At 43.7% G+C, this 14,370-nt stretch overlaps 1 protein-coding gene across 3 annotated transcripts in view; it reads right to left on the bottom strand.

Annotated features, from left to right (window-relative positions):
• The window catches only part of 0610040J01Rik (RIKEN cDNA 0610040J01 gene), an 87,970-nt gene that overhangs the window by 20,424 nt on the left and 53,176 nt on the right, over positions 1–14,370 (bottom strand). For 2 of the 3 annotated variants that reach the window (XM_011240792.3, NM_029554.4), the window contains exon 2: positions 2,704–2,753. The exons of the other annotated variant lie outside the window; for it this stretch is intronic. The gene's annotated coding sequence lies outside the window, so the exon portion shown is untranslated. The remainder of the gene's footprint in view (positions 1–2,703; positions 2,754–14,370) is intronic. 3 annotated transcript variants of the gene reach the window in all.

Raw genomic sequence — 14,370 nt, 5'->3', positions numbered from 1 at the left:
GTGCCAGGATTACAAACGTGCCACTCGGCACGTTGCTCACTTGTAAGATGCATTCTTTCCTACCATGGCCATTTCTTATGCCAGACCCTAGGGCACAGCGATCTCTTTGTTACCGGATTACTGCACTATTTTCGAGTCTGTCTTCTCATGTGTTCATGTCTCTTCCCTGCCTCATCAGCCACACAGAAGCCACAGGTCCTTTTGGAGCACAACTGTGAAGAGTCATTACCACTGCTTCACCTAAAACTGCCCAGAGATGCTCAGAGCCTCGGGATATTTAATACCATGCAATACTAAATACACCAAGTTTACGTAGTGCTTCTCATATACCAGTGGCTAACTGAAATTTTACAGCTCTACTTGATTCTCATATCTTATATCTTGTGGTCCACATTGTTTGAATGTTGCTTACTTGTTAAAATTTATTAGTAACCTGAACACCAGTCCTTACCCGATGCAGGCACATGGGCACACGCAGAACAGTAAAAATGAGAACCATCTGATACTGATGTTTCTAGCTGAGCTCACACAAGGTTGTTTTCTGTTTCCTTGGCTGAATTATTGTTCTCTGTAAGTGCATCTCTACCATCCATTTTGTGTTCCTTTTTTTTCCCCATTGGTTTCACTGTTTAAAGCCCCCAGGCACAGCACTGAGGTGCTATCCTGGGGCTCTAAGTTAAAGAAAGCTGAGTCTGCCTCACAGGGGAAACACATGCAACAGATAAGGTTCATCCTGGAGTGAGCTACAGTGCTGCTAGCCTCGAACTAGCTTAAAGGATGAACTAGCCACATTTTCAAATGAGGTGCTTTGAAAGAGAAACATAAGACAAGGCATGTGTATTGATGGGCTGCCGAGTATGTGCTGGGAGACCCACGGGGACCCGGAATTGTGGTTCGGAATCCACGAAGTCCCTGATTACAGTAGTGAGCTGTAAACTCTGGCTGTAGTGACTCACTGCAAGCTAAGAGCCTTGCAGAGTTAAGGACACCCAGAACCTTGCAGAGCTAAGAATGCCTGCCCTTAAAAGCTTACAACCAGCTAGGGCACCATTGCTTGTCTCTCCCTGGCCATACAGCTTTCTTCAAATCTTTCCGGATCTCGTCATTGGCTATTTTCTTTGCTTTTTCATCTCACTACCCAGTTTAGACACCTATTATCACATCTACGTAGGACCTTCCCTAATCACTTTGTTTTTTAAGCATAAACTTAAACCGATTTACTTTATTAGTTGTTAGATGAGAGCCCTTGGGGAGCTGGAGAATCTAACGCTGCTCAAGAGAAGCAACCAGAACCAGTTACACGACACCTTTGAGGATGAGAAACCTGGTGGCCTGAGAGATGGTGGCCTGAGCTCATTATTTAGAGCCCACAGTTGATGGATAGAATGGTCCAGGAGTCAGCCACGAACAGAGATTGAAATGTAGATGAAATGGGTTCCCCGAGTGCAGAAAGGAGACACGTTTGGGTGCACAGTATTGAATGATGCTGAGCGACTAGAGGCAGGAAGGGTAGACAGGTAGATGACGTGGGTCTGAAAGAATGAAAAAGCTCTGCAGAGACAGGACAGCATGACAGTCTAGAACTTGTCAGAAGCAACAAGGATAATGGATGTACCATGGCTGAGATACGTGGAGCTGGCTGTCCTGGAGCTGAAATCGAGAGGATGGTCCTGCAAGTTGGTTGGTAAGGGAGCCAAGCCGGAGAGGAGAGCCAGAAATAAACGGAAGGAAAGCAGGATGGGTTGCTTGGGTTTTCTTCTCTTCGACCAAAGAGCAGCCAAGAAGCAGGGGGCGGGCCAAAGAGGACACGCCCTAGTGACCAAGAATACTCCCCTAGTTACCTCCTACCTCCTGCTAGGAGTTTCCTACCAAAACTATTTAGGACCTCCCCAAATACCTCCACCCCAGCGGTCCCAAGCATTCAACACAGAGAGCATGAGGGACACATTTCATATTCAAACCAAAATAGAAGGTGTAACCCAGGACCTGGTCTCTCAACTGACTGATACACTGGAGTCACTTGGGGCTGGGCATTATGGGTAGTTTCTGGTATAGGGGTCTGGGATGAGGCCTAAATAAAATGCCTTCCTCACAAATTCCGAGGAGTCTGAGGCTACAGTCCTGGGATGATACCCTAGAGCCAGTGTGACCGTCACTGGAGATGTCCCAAGGTTCTTGGGAAACTGGAAGTCTTCCCATGTGAAGATTTGGTTGCTGTGTGGTCTCATCACACACATTTTTAATTCTCTTTTAATTTTCATAAAGTGAAAAGGCAATCACAAGGACTTGGAGACGTGACACGGCGAGATGACTGAGCGGGTAAGTGTGCTGCTACCAAGGCCACGGACCTGAGTTCAAGCCTCATGTGGTGGAAGAAGAGTCTTGATTCCCACAAGTTATCTTTTGATCTCCACACAGGCTCGTGCATGGGTGCCCCCTCCCCCCCCCAGTAAAATAAAGTATTAAAAACCTAAAAATAACAACAACAAATCCCACAAAACCTTAAAAATATATAAATCACATAATTGAATGGAAGTCTGAATGGGCCAGAAAGAAACAGATTTTGGGGACTTGTTCTGTCCACTGGCTCCGATGATACTGGAAACAAAAGAGAATTTCCATTCTGAGTGATATAAAATTTAGCCAAAAGTGGAGCGAACAGACCACCCAAAACCAGGCATAAACTGAAAACTGCTGGCTTACCTGCTGGGGCGCTTGTCCATTAGGCTTCTCTGGGTGTTAAACCGCTCTTCCTGAAACAACAGCAAAGTGGAAAACTGAGGGATACCACATTTTCACAGTGGGATTGGGCAATGCCCAAGGAGGCATTTCCTGAGGGGCGCAGGACACTGACGTTGCTGTGGGGGTTTTAGCCTGCAACAGTGGGCCCAGGCAGGCAAGAGACAAGCCTGAGATTTGTTAGGCCTGACTTGGCAGCCCAGCTCCAGGCACTTAGCAATCAATTAACAATTAACCAACATCTCAGAGTTCCCATTTATAAAATGAGATTGTAATGAGATTTAAGCGGCATAACATGTAGACTTTTCATTGCACACTGGGCATGCTGGACTTGTTAATGCTATCTATCTACAACATCTGACTGTCTGAAGGCTTGGGTTCCCTTCAGAATTTAGACGTTGAAAACAATCCCCGGTGTCAAGGTGGGGCCTTTGGGATGTGAGTGGATCATGGAGGCAGGGTCCTTACAAAGATGCCCCAGGGCCCTTGGCTCTTCACCAAGCAAGATCACAAGAAGATGGTAATCTAGGGACTTAGCAGAGAGCAGTCTGTTAGGGCCTTGATCTTACTTAGACTTCCCCATCTCCAGAACTGTGAGACTGGGTTTCTGTTGTTGATAAACCATCCAGTCTAGGATGTTTTGTTATAGCAGCTTGAACATTTGACATGCTTGTAGGTAGTGTTAGTGAACACTGCATGGCTATATGCCTCCACACTGATGGGTACAGAGGCGAGCAGGAGGGAGGGAGGAAATGAATTTTCTTCTTAGGGACATATCAAGCTATGCTTTGACTAGTAAAAGTATAACCATTCAATAAAATACACGATTTAGAAAACATTTTTGCCTATAATGAAAATGATGTACAGGATTTAGAAGGCAAAGAAATGCTTAGCTTTGTACTTCTCTGTTTAGTAAAACACTCTACTATACACAGACACATGTTCAAGACATGCTTTTTATTCTACTCCCACGTAACTAATGAGATAATAAACTCTGACATACCATACTATACAATACTGGATGTCTATATACATCCAGTGGTTCAATTTCACATTCTGTTAGCTGTGTATTTTCACCCAGTGTTCATCTTTTTTATCTAATGTTTCTCTAAACATTGAAAACATCAATTGGATATCCCTAATCCGATTGCTCTTAATTTTGACTATACTGTTAATCATTTATCACCATTATTATGGGTACATAAGGACAATATGAGCCAGGCGAAGTGCACGCATTCAGGGAGCAAGCACGGCGACAAGAAAGCTTACACATAACTCAGAGAGATGGTCTGTCGTGCACAAGTAACACCGGACACATCCTGGGGAGGCGCTACACCGAGAGCTGAGCAGTTGAGGTGTTGACACTATCTGAGTCAGGCGGATGGGAAACCAGTGTGGGCCAGTTATGACCGGAAGGCCTTCAGGCAGAGCAGCGTGACAAAAGGGAAGTCAGCGGTGCTGTTTACTTAGCCAACAAAGAATCCTGAACTCCTGCTTTGTGTCAAGGTACCAGGAAGCTGCGGTAGCTGCTGTGCGGCTTACCCAATAGAGTGCCAACCTCCTGGGCGGTGGGATGAACATTCGGCATTCCTGATGTTTAAAGAGCAAGTCCCTGAAGACCCTGAGGGGCCAAAGGTTTACTTGAGGTCTGCTACACTCCAAGAAGAAAGACTGGAAGAGCAAAGACCCCAGTACGTGGGTGGGGAGAAAGGTCTGGGGCAAAAGAAGTAAAAGGAAGAGTGTAAATATTTGTGAGAGGGGGCCCCTGCAAGAGTTTCGTGCTGGGGACCCCGACCTTATTCCCTGGTGTGGTATCTCAGAGGAATTGATGATGTCTTGTTTTTGCTTTGAAAAAGATACTGAACTATCCACTGGAGGCTGCTCTTCAATGCCTACACGTGTACAGTGAGATGTTACTGAGCCAGGCTCCTGCTAAGGACTGAAAGCATGAAAGGTCAATAGGTCACTCTCCTGGACCCACCACAGAGCGCATCCCATGATGGGTAGACGAATATTAGAAATAGAGACGGAGCTTCATGGGGAATAGCTGGATGTAGGAGAATACAGCGGCAGGTGTGCTTAAGGGCTGACCCTTTGAGATAGCAGTAGCTAAAATACAAGGTTTAGTTATAAGGAGTGCTTACTGCTCTTCCAGAAGCCCCAAGCCGGGGTTGGGTTTCCAGCACCCACAATGCGTACCTAACGATTGCCTGTAACTTTAGCTTTAGGTGATCTATCTTCTGGCTTCAATGGGCGTCCTACACACAAGGAATACATGTGCACACAACTCACACGAATACAAAATAAAGGCACAGTGATTTTAAGCCAGGATCCACTACATGGGTGGTACCAGTCTTGTAAAGCAAAGCTCTCATCAAGCCCTTCGTGGGCAGGGAGCCTTGCGTGACTGTATGGCGCCTGTCAAGGTATTATGATCCTCAATTTTGCCTTTAAGGCTTCTTTATGCAATAGTCATAGTTTCCCCCGATTATTTTGGAAACTCTAATTCTATTTCCAGTCAGCCTGGTATTTTTGCTGTTTCAACCACGCCCATGATAGCCTGCCTCCAAGCTTTTATGCATATTATGTCTTTCCGGGCCTCCTTGCCCATCAATACTCTGAAAAATCCTCTTTTCATTGCAATGCATAAAGCTTAAAGATAAAACGTAAATAAGTAAGCTGAGACCTATCGATGTAGGTTACGGGCAAAGTGCTGTCAACCCTTCAGAATGTTCTAGAGCTACACGGTCCAATATGGTAAGTGCGGGCCACATGTAATTATTTTAATATAAATGACTGAGAATTAAGTAGAGTTAGGTGCTTGGTTCCCCAATGGCTTGGTTTCCTCCCAGAACATTTGAGGACATTAAACCCTATGAGGTCCCTTGTCTGTTGGGAAACAGTTTCATATTGTTTGGCATCCCGGGGTTACTGCCCACAGGATAGTATCTCTACACTGCTGTTTAGCTCTCAGGTGGAGCCTACGACCTCCACCTCCGAAGGGGTATTTTTTCCGACCCCTGCCCCCCGAGCACTGGCTCCCTATGGATGTGCTGGGGAAGGCAGCTAGCTAGCAGCTCCAAATCTGCACATCTTTAAAACAGCATTTTCTTTTGGAAAGATTGGTCTTGGCCTACATCCAGAAAGTTGCCTGGAATTCATCTCCCAACATCTCGGTGCCTTTGCTCCTTCAGCTGAGGTATACCGATCACAGGTGACTCAGGATCGGCAGGCGATCAGGTACAAATATTGCAGCTGCCATTCTTGTTGCTGCTCCTCACTGGCATGCAATGAGGAGGCAGGTCTATGGGAGTCCCTCTTCCGGAAGAGGGGTGGCACTCCTTACCTCTCCTGAACATTAGTACCCACTCTTCCGGTTTGTTTGTTAGTTGGTTTGTCATTACCAGAGAGCTCAAGTGCCTGTAATAGGAAGGGGCATTTCTGCATAAGCAAAGGTGAAGAGAAAGGTCGGAACATTTATAACGGCCTCGGGCATGCCAGACGCATGCGTACGTAGTTTCTTATCATTCCTTAAGCCCACCCTATGAGGCCTGGGGGCGTGGAAGGATGTGAGATTGGTGCCTGGAGAAGGGTTGTGGGTGGCAAAAAGGAGGCTGGGTAGGGCACAAATTTAGAAGATGGGCTCAGGTTAGGTGAGGAGGGGACCTGAATGCTATGCTAAAGCCGAACCATGAGATTGGTAGTCTCTAACTGGTGGCACCGCGCTGGCTCTGGTGGGCATGACAGAGGTGAACTGAGCCAGCCGTGACTTAATTGTAGATTGGTTTTCGCCTCAGTTTGTATCACAAAGTGGACAGTCTTCTTTCTATGACCTTCTGTTCTTTTTCACGAGAAGGAAACCAATTCCTTTCCAAAAGCATTAAATTCTGAACATGATAAGCCCGAGTTGGCACCAGCGCTTTTCCTTGTAATTGGCAAACACATTCAGATTGGGCTTCTGTTTTCCTTTGATGGCCTCCCACCCCCAACCCTAAGCAAGGCCAACATCTGAACAGCAAGAAAAGAGCTCACGCAGGGCTCCTTTCTCCCAACAAGCTTTGCAACATCTTCCTTGGATACGGTTCAGCTGGGGGCCTTCCCTGTATTCCAAGAGGAATTCCTCATCCTCACAGAGAGCCTTTGTTGTCCGGGGTTATGCGAAGCTAACCGCTTGCTTGCTTCGCACAAGGAAGTATCTTTTCATTGTGTGAAGTCACGATCAAAGAGGACTGTGAGAGCAAGCAGGAGAACAAAGTGGCGATTTACATCTAGAATTGCTGCAGAGAAAAGAAGGGCCCTGTTCCTAGAGCAAAGCTCACTCATCTCAACTCGGAGCGCCATTTTTACTTGTCTATGGATGGATTTCATTTTTAAGATGTATTTATTTTTCATTTGGGTTTGCCTGCACTGGGGGCAGGCAGTGCCTCCAGAGGCTAGAGGAGGGAGTCAGATACCCCGGAACTCCCAGTTAGAGATGGTTCTGAGCTACCAGGTGTGTGAGAAGCAAATCCGGGTCCTCTGCAGGGGCAGCAGATACTCTTTTAACTGCTGAGCAATTTCGGATGGGTTTATACCGTTTAGTCCTTGGTATATTTGTGTAATTGGATTTTCCTTTCTTTCCTCTGTCCATGTGTGTGGGGTGAGTGTATGTACAAATGTGGAGGCTAGAGGCTTATGTCAGTTCTTCTACCTACCATCCTTCACCTCTCTTTGGAACAAGGTCTCTTGTTGCTGGGCTTCCTGATTGGCTAGGCTGGCCGGCCTCAGAGCACCAGGATTTCTACCTCCTCACTCCTTTGGCTTCTTCCAGTAATACATATATCGCATATATATGCACACACATACATACATATATATGTGTGTGTGTAATACACATGCATATATGTGTATATTTGTGCATATACATAAATATATGTGCATAAATATATTTGTATGCACACATATCTGTATGTATGTACAAAATTCTCTGTCTTGTTCACAAACATCTTAATCTTGTCACAAGTCTTAAAAAACTCATTTGGCAATATCTTGCTTCAAACAACAAAAGCAGTATGTTGTACACCTATATACTTATAAATATATGTAACAATATACATATAAAACAGACACACATACAAATATGCATACACACACACACACACACACACACACACACACACACACACACAAAGTTTTGAGAAAAGTAGAAACACTCAGCTTTGGTTCCAGTAAGCTAAGTATTATGTGCCCGATTTTCTCCCTGTGATGTATAAAGTAATTTTTGTGAAACTATGACCAAAATTCTCGGCAGAACAAGTACAGAGAAGAGGGCTTTATTTTGTCTTACAGTTTCCAGGGCTCAGTGTCTGGATGCCTGGTTGGAGCATCATATTGGTAGATGTTCTATGAGAGGCTGATCTACTTACTTAGAATGGATGGAGAGTAAGGACCGCACTGGGGGCCTAGTGTAACTTCAAAGTCACCCTCCTGGGATCTACTTTCAACCAGACCCTACCTCCTGAAATTTCCAGAATATTTCAAAATTAGAGCCACCAGCTGGGGACCAAGCACACAAGCCTTGAGGGAGTTTCATATTCAGGCCATAACATATGCTATTTTTTATGTCCAATTTCAGGTCAATTTTATATAATACATAGGTATAATACATAGGTAACTTTGTGTCTTACCTCCCCCCATTCAACATTATATATTTGTCCTTTTCCATAATAGTATATGGCAGCTCTAGTGAATTTTCTAAGCAGCTACAAACAATTCCATGGGTGACCCCAGCCAGTTTATTAACCATTCTTCTCTAGACCTTGACATTTCTTAAAAAGATTTATTTTTTATATGTAAGTACACTATAGCCGTTTTTAGACACACCAGAAGAGGTTATCTAATCTCATTACAGATGGTTGTGAGCCACCGTGTGCTTTCTGGGATTTGAACTCAGGACCTTCAGAAGAACAGTCTGACTGAGCCATCGTCTCTCTAGTCCCAGCCCCTGACATCTTTGAAAGTTTCCATTTTAGGTAAAGTTCTCCCAGCTTCCAAGGCCCAAGTCTATAGTATATATGTAAATGCTCCATGTATTTGATGTGTCCCCCACCTCCAACCCAAGACATAAAAGTAGAAGAACAATTTAGAAAAAAGATTCCTGAGAATGGGGAGAGAGACGGAAGGGTAGGGGTGTGTGTATGCAAATATGATCAAAGTACATTATGAATATGCATGAAATGTCACACTAAATCCCACCATACATAATTAATACATGCTAATAAAACATGAAACATTTCTATTCCTGTACGAATCGACTGTTTCATCTTAGATGCTCCAGTGGGGGAGCACACAAACAAACAAACAAACATCCCACATTGTTGCTCCCCACTGCAGGAAAATCCCAAGAGATCAAAACTTCGCCCAAGCTGCTTTCTAGCATCCTTTGTGATGAGTTACATAACCATGGCTGACCTAATAAAGAGCCCCACATAATGTGAATATTTAACCCCCCCCCCCAACCCAGCCAAACGAGAAACCTCCTGTCCGAATGCCTGAAAGAATTTGCTCACTGTAAGTACTCTCTACTCAGTCTGGCAGGCTAGCTACTTTGCTAAGGGGACCAAGAGCTTTGCATGCAAAGTTTGCCTCCATTAGTAGCCAGTTCATCCTTGAATTGAATACGACTTGCTCAGGCATCATTTTCATCCCTTCCTCTTAAAAAGTCAACTCCCATGAAAGCAATTTCCCAGAAAATATTGCACAAATTCCCCTCCTCCCTCTCCCTCCCCCTCTCCTCCCTTCTGTCCGCTTCCCCATCCCTCTCTTCCTTTCAGTAACAAATACTACATTTCCATAAGTTAAAACTGGGAAGGAGGGAAATTCTCAAAATTCTACAGGTCAAAGAATTTATTTGTTTATATGGGAGAAGTAACCAAATAGGTCCATCTTCTGCAGTGAGGAATGTGATGCGGAAACACAGTCTGTGGGAACTATCCTAAGCGAATTAAAGGAGACAAGGAACTCAGTATATAAAAGTAAGCCCAGCAACCCGCAGATCACAAGGGCACCTCTAGAGCGTGGCTTAGGGTGGAGGCCAATCAAGTCCAGGAACTGATAAGTTCTTATTTTTAGTCCTCTCTAAGTAAACAGATGAACAGCTAAAATGACTACATTTTTAAGCCTTAACGTTTCCGTAGCTGGACACACTAATTTTCGAAGTGTATCAGGTTACTGCTTTCATGGGAAAATCCTATTCCTTAAGCCAGAGACTTGCTGGATATGAATTCTCTAATCTTCCTTCATGTTAGGTGTGCCTGTGCACACTGCAGCAACCTGCTTTTGGATTGTTCGTAGATTTCTCGACAGCATTTGCTTCTCTTTCTCTTTTTTCTTTTCTTTTCTTTCTTTTTTTTTTTTTTTTAAGATTTGTTTATTATGTATACAGCATTCTGCCTGCACCTATGCCTGCAAGTCAGAAGAGAGCACCAGATCTCATTACAGATCGTTGTGAGCCACCATGTGGTTGCTGGGAATTGAACTCGGAACCTTTGGAAGAATAGTCAGTGCTCTTAACCTCTGAGCCATCTCTCCAGCCCCAGACAGTGTTTGCTCTTAATAGAGGAAACATACAGAAAGTTCTGTACCAGACACAGCCAACATAGTTTCTTTTTATTCCTTCCTCCCTCCAAGAAGGATCAGCAGTCACTTGCTAGTTCAACAGTATTTAGAGTGATGCTATTGGAAAGGGTCTAACTCTGTGGTTCAGGTAGGTACAAAGTTTGCAAAGCAGTTTTACCTTCCAGGCAGTGCTGGGCTGGTCAGTGTTTACCAACTGGTTTGATAGAAAAGCAAAGATATTTACTATAAATAAGAAGGACAAAGCATATGGTACACAAGTACTAATAAACTTCCACAAAGTAAACTGGGGCTGGGGAGATGCATAGGGTAAGAGCACTTGCTATGCAAATATGAGGACCTGAGTCTAGATCCTGAGCACATGCATACAAATGCAGGTGTGGCCATATACGTAGCCCCACACATGTATGTACATCTATACACACACACGCACACACATACGCGCACGTGTGTGCACTGATGTACTCTCCCTAGAATGATGAGAAGGGATTTTGTCATACAGTCAACCTATGACCTCAAATGAGTGTAGTTCTGGTATGAATGCAGCTTGGTGTTTCCACTTAATAGTAGAGAAAAAAGATAAAGAACGGCCACACCTGGGAACTTCGCTTGTTCGTTGATAACGCAAGCAAATCTTTGCTAAAACAGATCAGTTTTGAAAAGTAGAAGAAAAATTTCCTCCTGCAACTTTTGGTGTTTTCCCCATACAATGGCAATAGATTCAACCTACTTTTAAGTTTGATTTAAAATAATGTTTTCTTCATAACCTTCCTAATCACAGACAGGCAACAACAACATCAACATCAAGTCCTGATTCACAGTTATGGCATATTCACTTTCGAGGTGGCTGGTTTGAAACTTGTCATCCCAGGGCCCAGAACAAAAAGTTTAAAGGCCACACAGAGCACCCCACCCTGGAGGACTGCCCCTACAGTCTCAACAAACACAAATCCCCTTAAGAGAAATCATAAAATGACACTTTTGGTATTTACCAACTTTTCTTCTAATATAATGTACCTGATTCTACTTTAAAATAGTTCAGTTGTGTTATTGGAATCTCAATAAGTTGTTGACATTCCAGAAGCCCCACAGCCAGTCCTGGCCAGCTGTGGCATAAGCCGTCTGGATTTTGTGCTTGAAGGGCAAAAGCACTTCCAGGGTAATTGTCCCCCAGCCACAGGCCGCTAACCTCCCATTAACAGTCACCTTAAGGCCTGACCACCCCAGCTGTGAGTTAATGAGTCTCCAGAGGGCAGGATGTTCCCAGGAGAATTTTAGCAGTTAGTGAGAGGCAAGCAGGGAAACCAACTCTAGGTCCTGTTACCACAGTTAGTGAAAAGTGTGTGTGTGTGTGTGTGTGTGTGTGTGTGTGTGTGTGTGTGTGTGTGTATGTGTTGGGGGAGGGGTGCCACTCTAGGTCACGTGACCCTTTGGAGGTGCTCAGCTGCCTTTCTTGGAGAATGTCGAGAATATAGTTCCAGAGACGGCCATAGGATGGAAGTGAGGTATGCAAAGATGCTGGAATCGTGCCTCAGATGTAGCCCATGCTCAGAAACTAAACACTCAGTATTGCTACCGCACAAAAGAAATACAAGATTCCAATGCTGATTGCACAAGGGCCAGTTGGGGATCCACTTCCTCTCTCACAGTCCAGACCTTCTTCACTGATGGATGAGCCCGGAACATGGGATTTCACAGCTGGCTCAGAGAATTATCTCTTTCTTTCCCCAGGAGTGACCATGTATAGGTGAGCTTCAGTACAGACCCGAAGGCTAACTTTTCAGGATCAGTACTTTAGGTAGGGATCAAGAAATGTACATTAAATGCTGGAAGCGAAGAAGACTCAGTTGAAGGACTGGAGAAGTGGCTCAGAGGTTAATAAGATGAGCACAAACCTCTGTAACTTCAGCTCTGGGATATCTGACTCCCTCATCTAACCACGAGGGAACATACTTATTCTTAGGCACACAGGAATGTACATGGTTTTATTTTCTTTTAATCTTAGAAAAAGGATCCTGTGTATTCAGCACAGACAGCAGGATCCAAATTAGATAAAAAACTAAAGAGATCAGGAACTTTCAATAGTATCCTGTGCTGCATATATCATTAATGTGGGGATCGCAGGCTTTCCTTTTTTTTTTTTTTTTCTTTTTCTTCTTTCTTTTAGCACATGTATAAAGAACAAGGAAAAACAGTGGAAAACTAGAAAGAGGCTTACATTAGATTTTAATATGTGAAGTCAGGATAACGCCTTTCTCATAAGTTTCCTGTGTCGTGGAATGTGTCAGGGTCTGTTGTGGGCAGTCCCCACATCCTTTCTCCTTTAAATCCACTCAAGGTTAATTGGAGTTACAGATGAAACACAGATGAGAAGGCCAGAGGCCAGCCTTTCCTATTGTCTCAGGCACCTGAAGCAATGGGTTGATTCCTTTTCTCTTTTCTAGAACACACTCTGTTCTTCTAAGAATAAACAGCGAACAAAGCAGCCCCTTACAGTTGTTACTAAGCAAACTAAAGCCCAAGGAAATGAGATACCCCAAGTCCTCTCTTGTCCTTTATGTAACATATATATATATATATATATATATATATATATATATATATATGCACGTATGCACATTTGTTGATTTTATTCAAGGATGATCAGGAGTCACTGATAAGCCACAGTTTCAGCAAATTGTACACCAGGAGTCTACCTGAGTATTTGGACAAAACAAACTAACAAATAAAACAAGTTAATTATGTGTATGCCACCAACAATATACAATCACATGGATTGGGAAGAAAATATGAGGGAACAAATCATGTGCCTTTCAAAGCTAGAAACGTTTAAAAAGGTGATAATGGCCAGAAGGCACAGTACCTAGATCTAAAATGATTCTATAACAACACATTCTTAGAGACCTTTCACTGTGACTGCAGGGGACATTGCAGAACTTAGCTTAGGAACATTTAAGCATCTAGGAGCAAAAAGTGCTGTTAAACTTAGCTCTTGTCAGATTTGGGTGATTTCTGTCCAATCTGTTTTATCACCACATTTTATAAATTAAAAAAAAAAAAGCTGATTTTGGGAGGATTAGAAAACATTGTCAATTGGGGAAAAAAAAGGTGATAAAATATAGTCAAAATTAAAGCTCTCATTATAAACACTGAACTAGATTACCTAAATTGATTTTTTAAAAACACAGTAATAAAGCATGCTCATGCACACATGTACAGGTAGGGGTGTATGTGTGTCTGTGTGTGTATGTGTGTGTGTGTGTGTGTATGTGTGTGTCTGTGTGTGTATGTGTGTGTCTGTGTGTGTGTGTGTGTGTGTGTGTGTCTGTGTGTGTGTATGTGTGTGTGTACACTGTACCATGGTAGGCATGTAAAGGTCAGAGGGCAACCTCCCCTGTTGGTCCTCCCCTTGTCTGAGACAACGTCCTTGCTGTTTGCTACCTAGGTATGTTATTGGAGATGGTCTGTGGGCTTCCTGGGGTTCCCCTGTATCTGCCTCCCATTTCCATCTACACTGCTGGGACTACAGACGCATGCTACCACTACCTTCCCTGGTTCTGGACATTCAAACCCAGGTCCTCATCTTGCGAGGCAAGCACTGTATCCACTTAGCCATCTCTCCAGTCCAAAGGCTTTTAGATTATTGAAATACTTGACAAACTAATAGTAAATATTTAATACCGAGGACAAAGTATTTTAGAAAGTAGTGCTACCAGTCTTAATGTTTAAGAAGGATTTATTGAGCACCAATTCCAAATTTCATTTGAACACCAACTTGATGATAACTAAACGAGGCGCTGGATTCTCCTTAATAGCAACTGCACCTCCCATCACCTACACATTGTCTGAGCTCATTCACAGGTCTCCTTTGCTTACTCTTATGATTATGTGGCCATATGGTATAGGTACAAATATGGGATTTTGTTTATTAAACAAACCCCGTGTTTCAGGATCAGTAGTCTCTCACTAAGGTGGTCCCACTTGATTAAATGATAACTCAGCCATCCACTGATTAAG

Source organism: Mus musculus, chromosome 5 (genome assembly GCF_000001635.26).
Source record: "Mus musculus strain C57BL/6J chromosome 5, GRCm38.p6 C57BL/6J".
NCBI classification, from domain to species: domain Eukaryota; kingdom Metazoa; phylum Chordata; class Mammalia; order Rodentia; family Muridae; genus Mus; species Mus musculus.
This window is presented reverse-complemented; position numbering and strand designations above follow the sequence as displayed.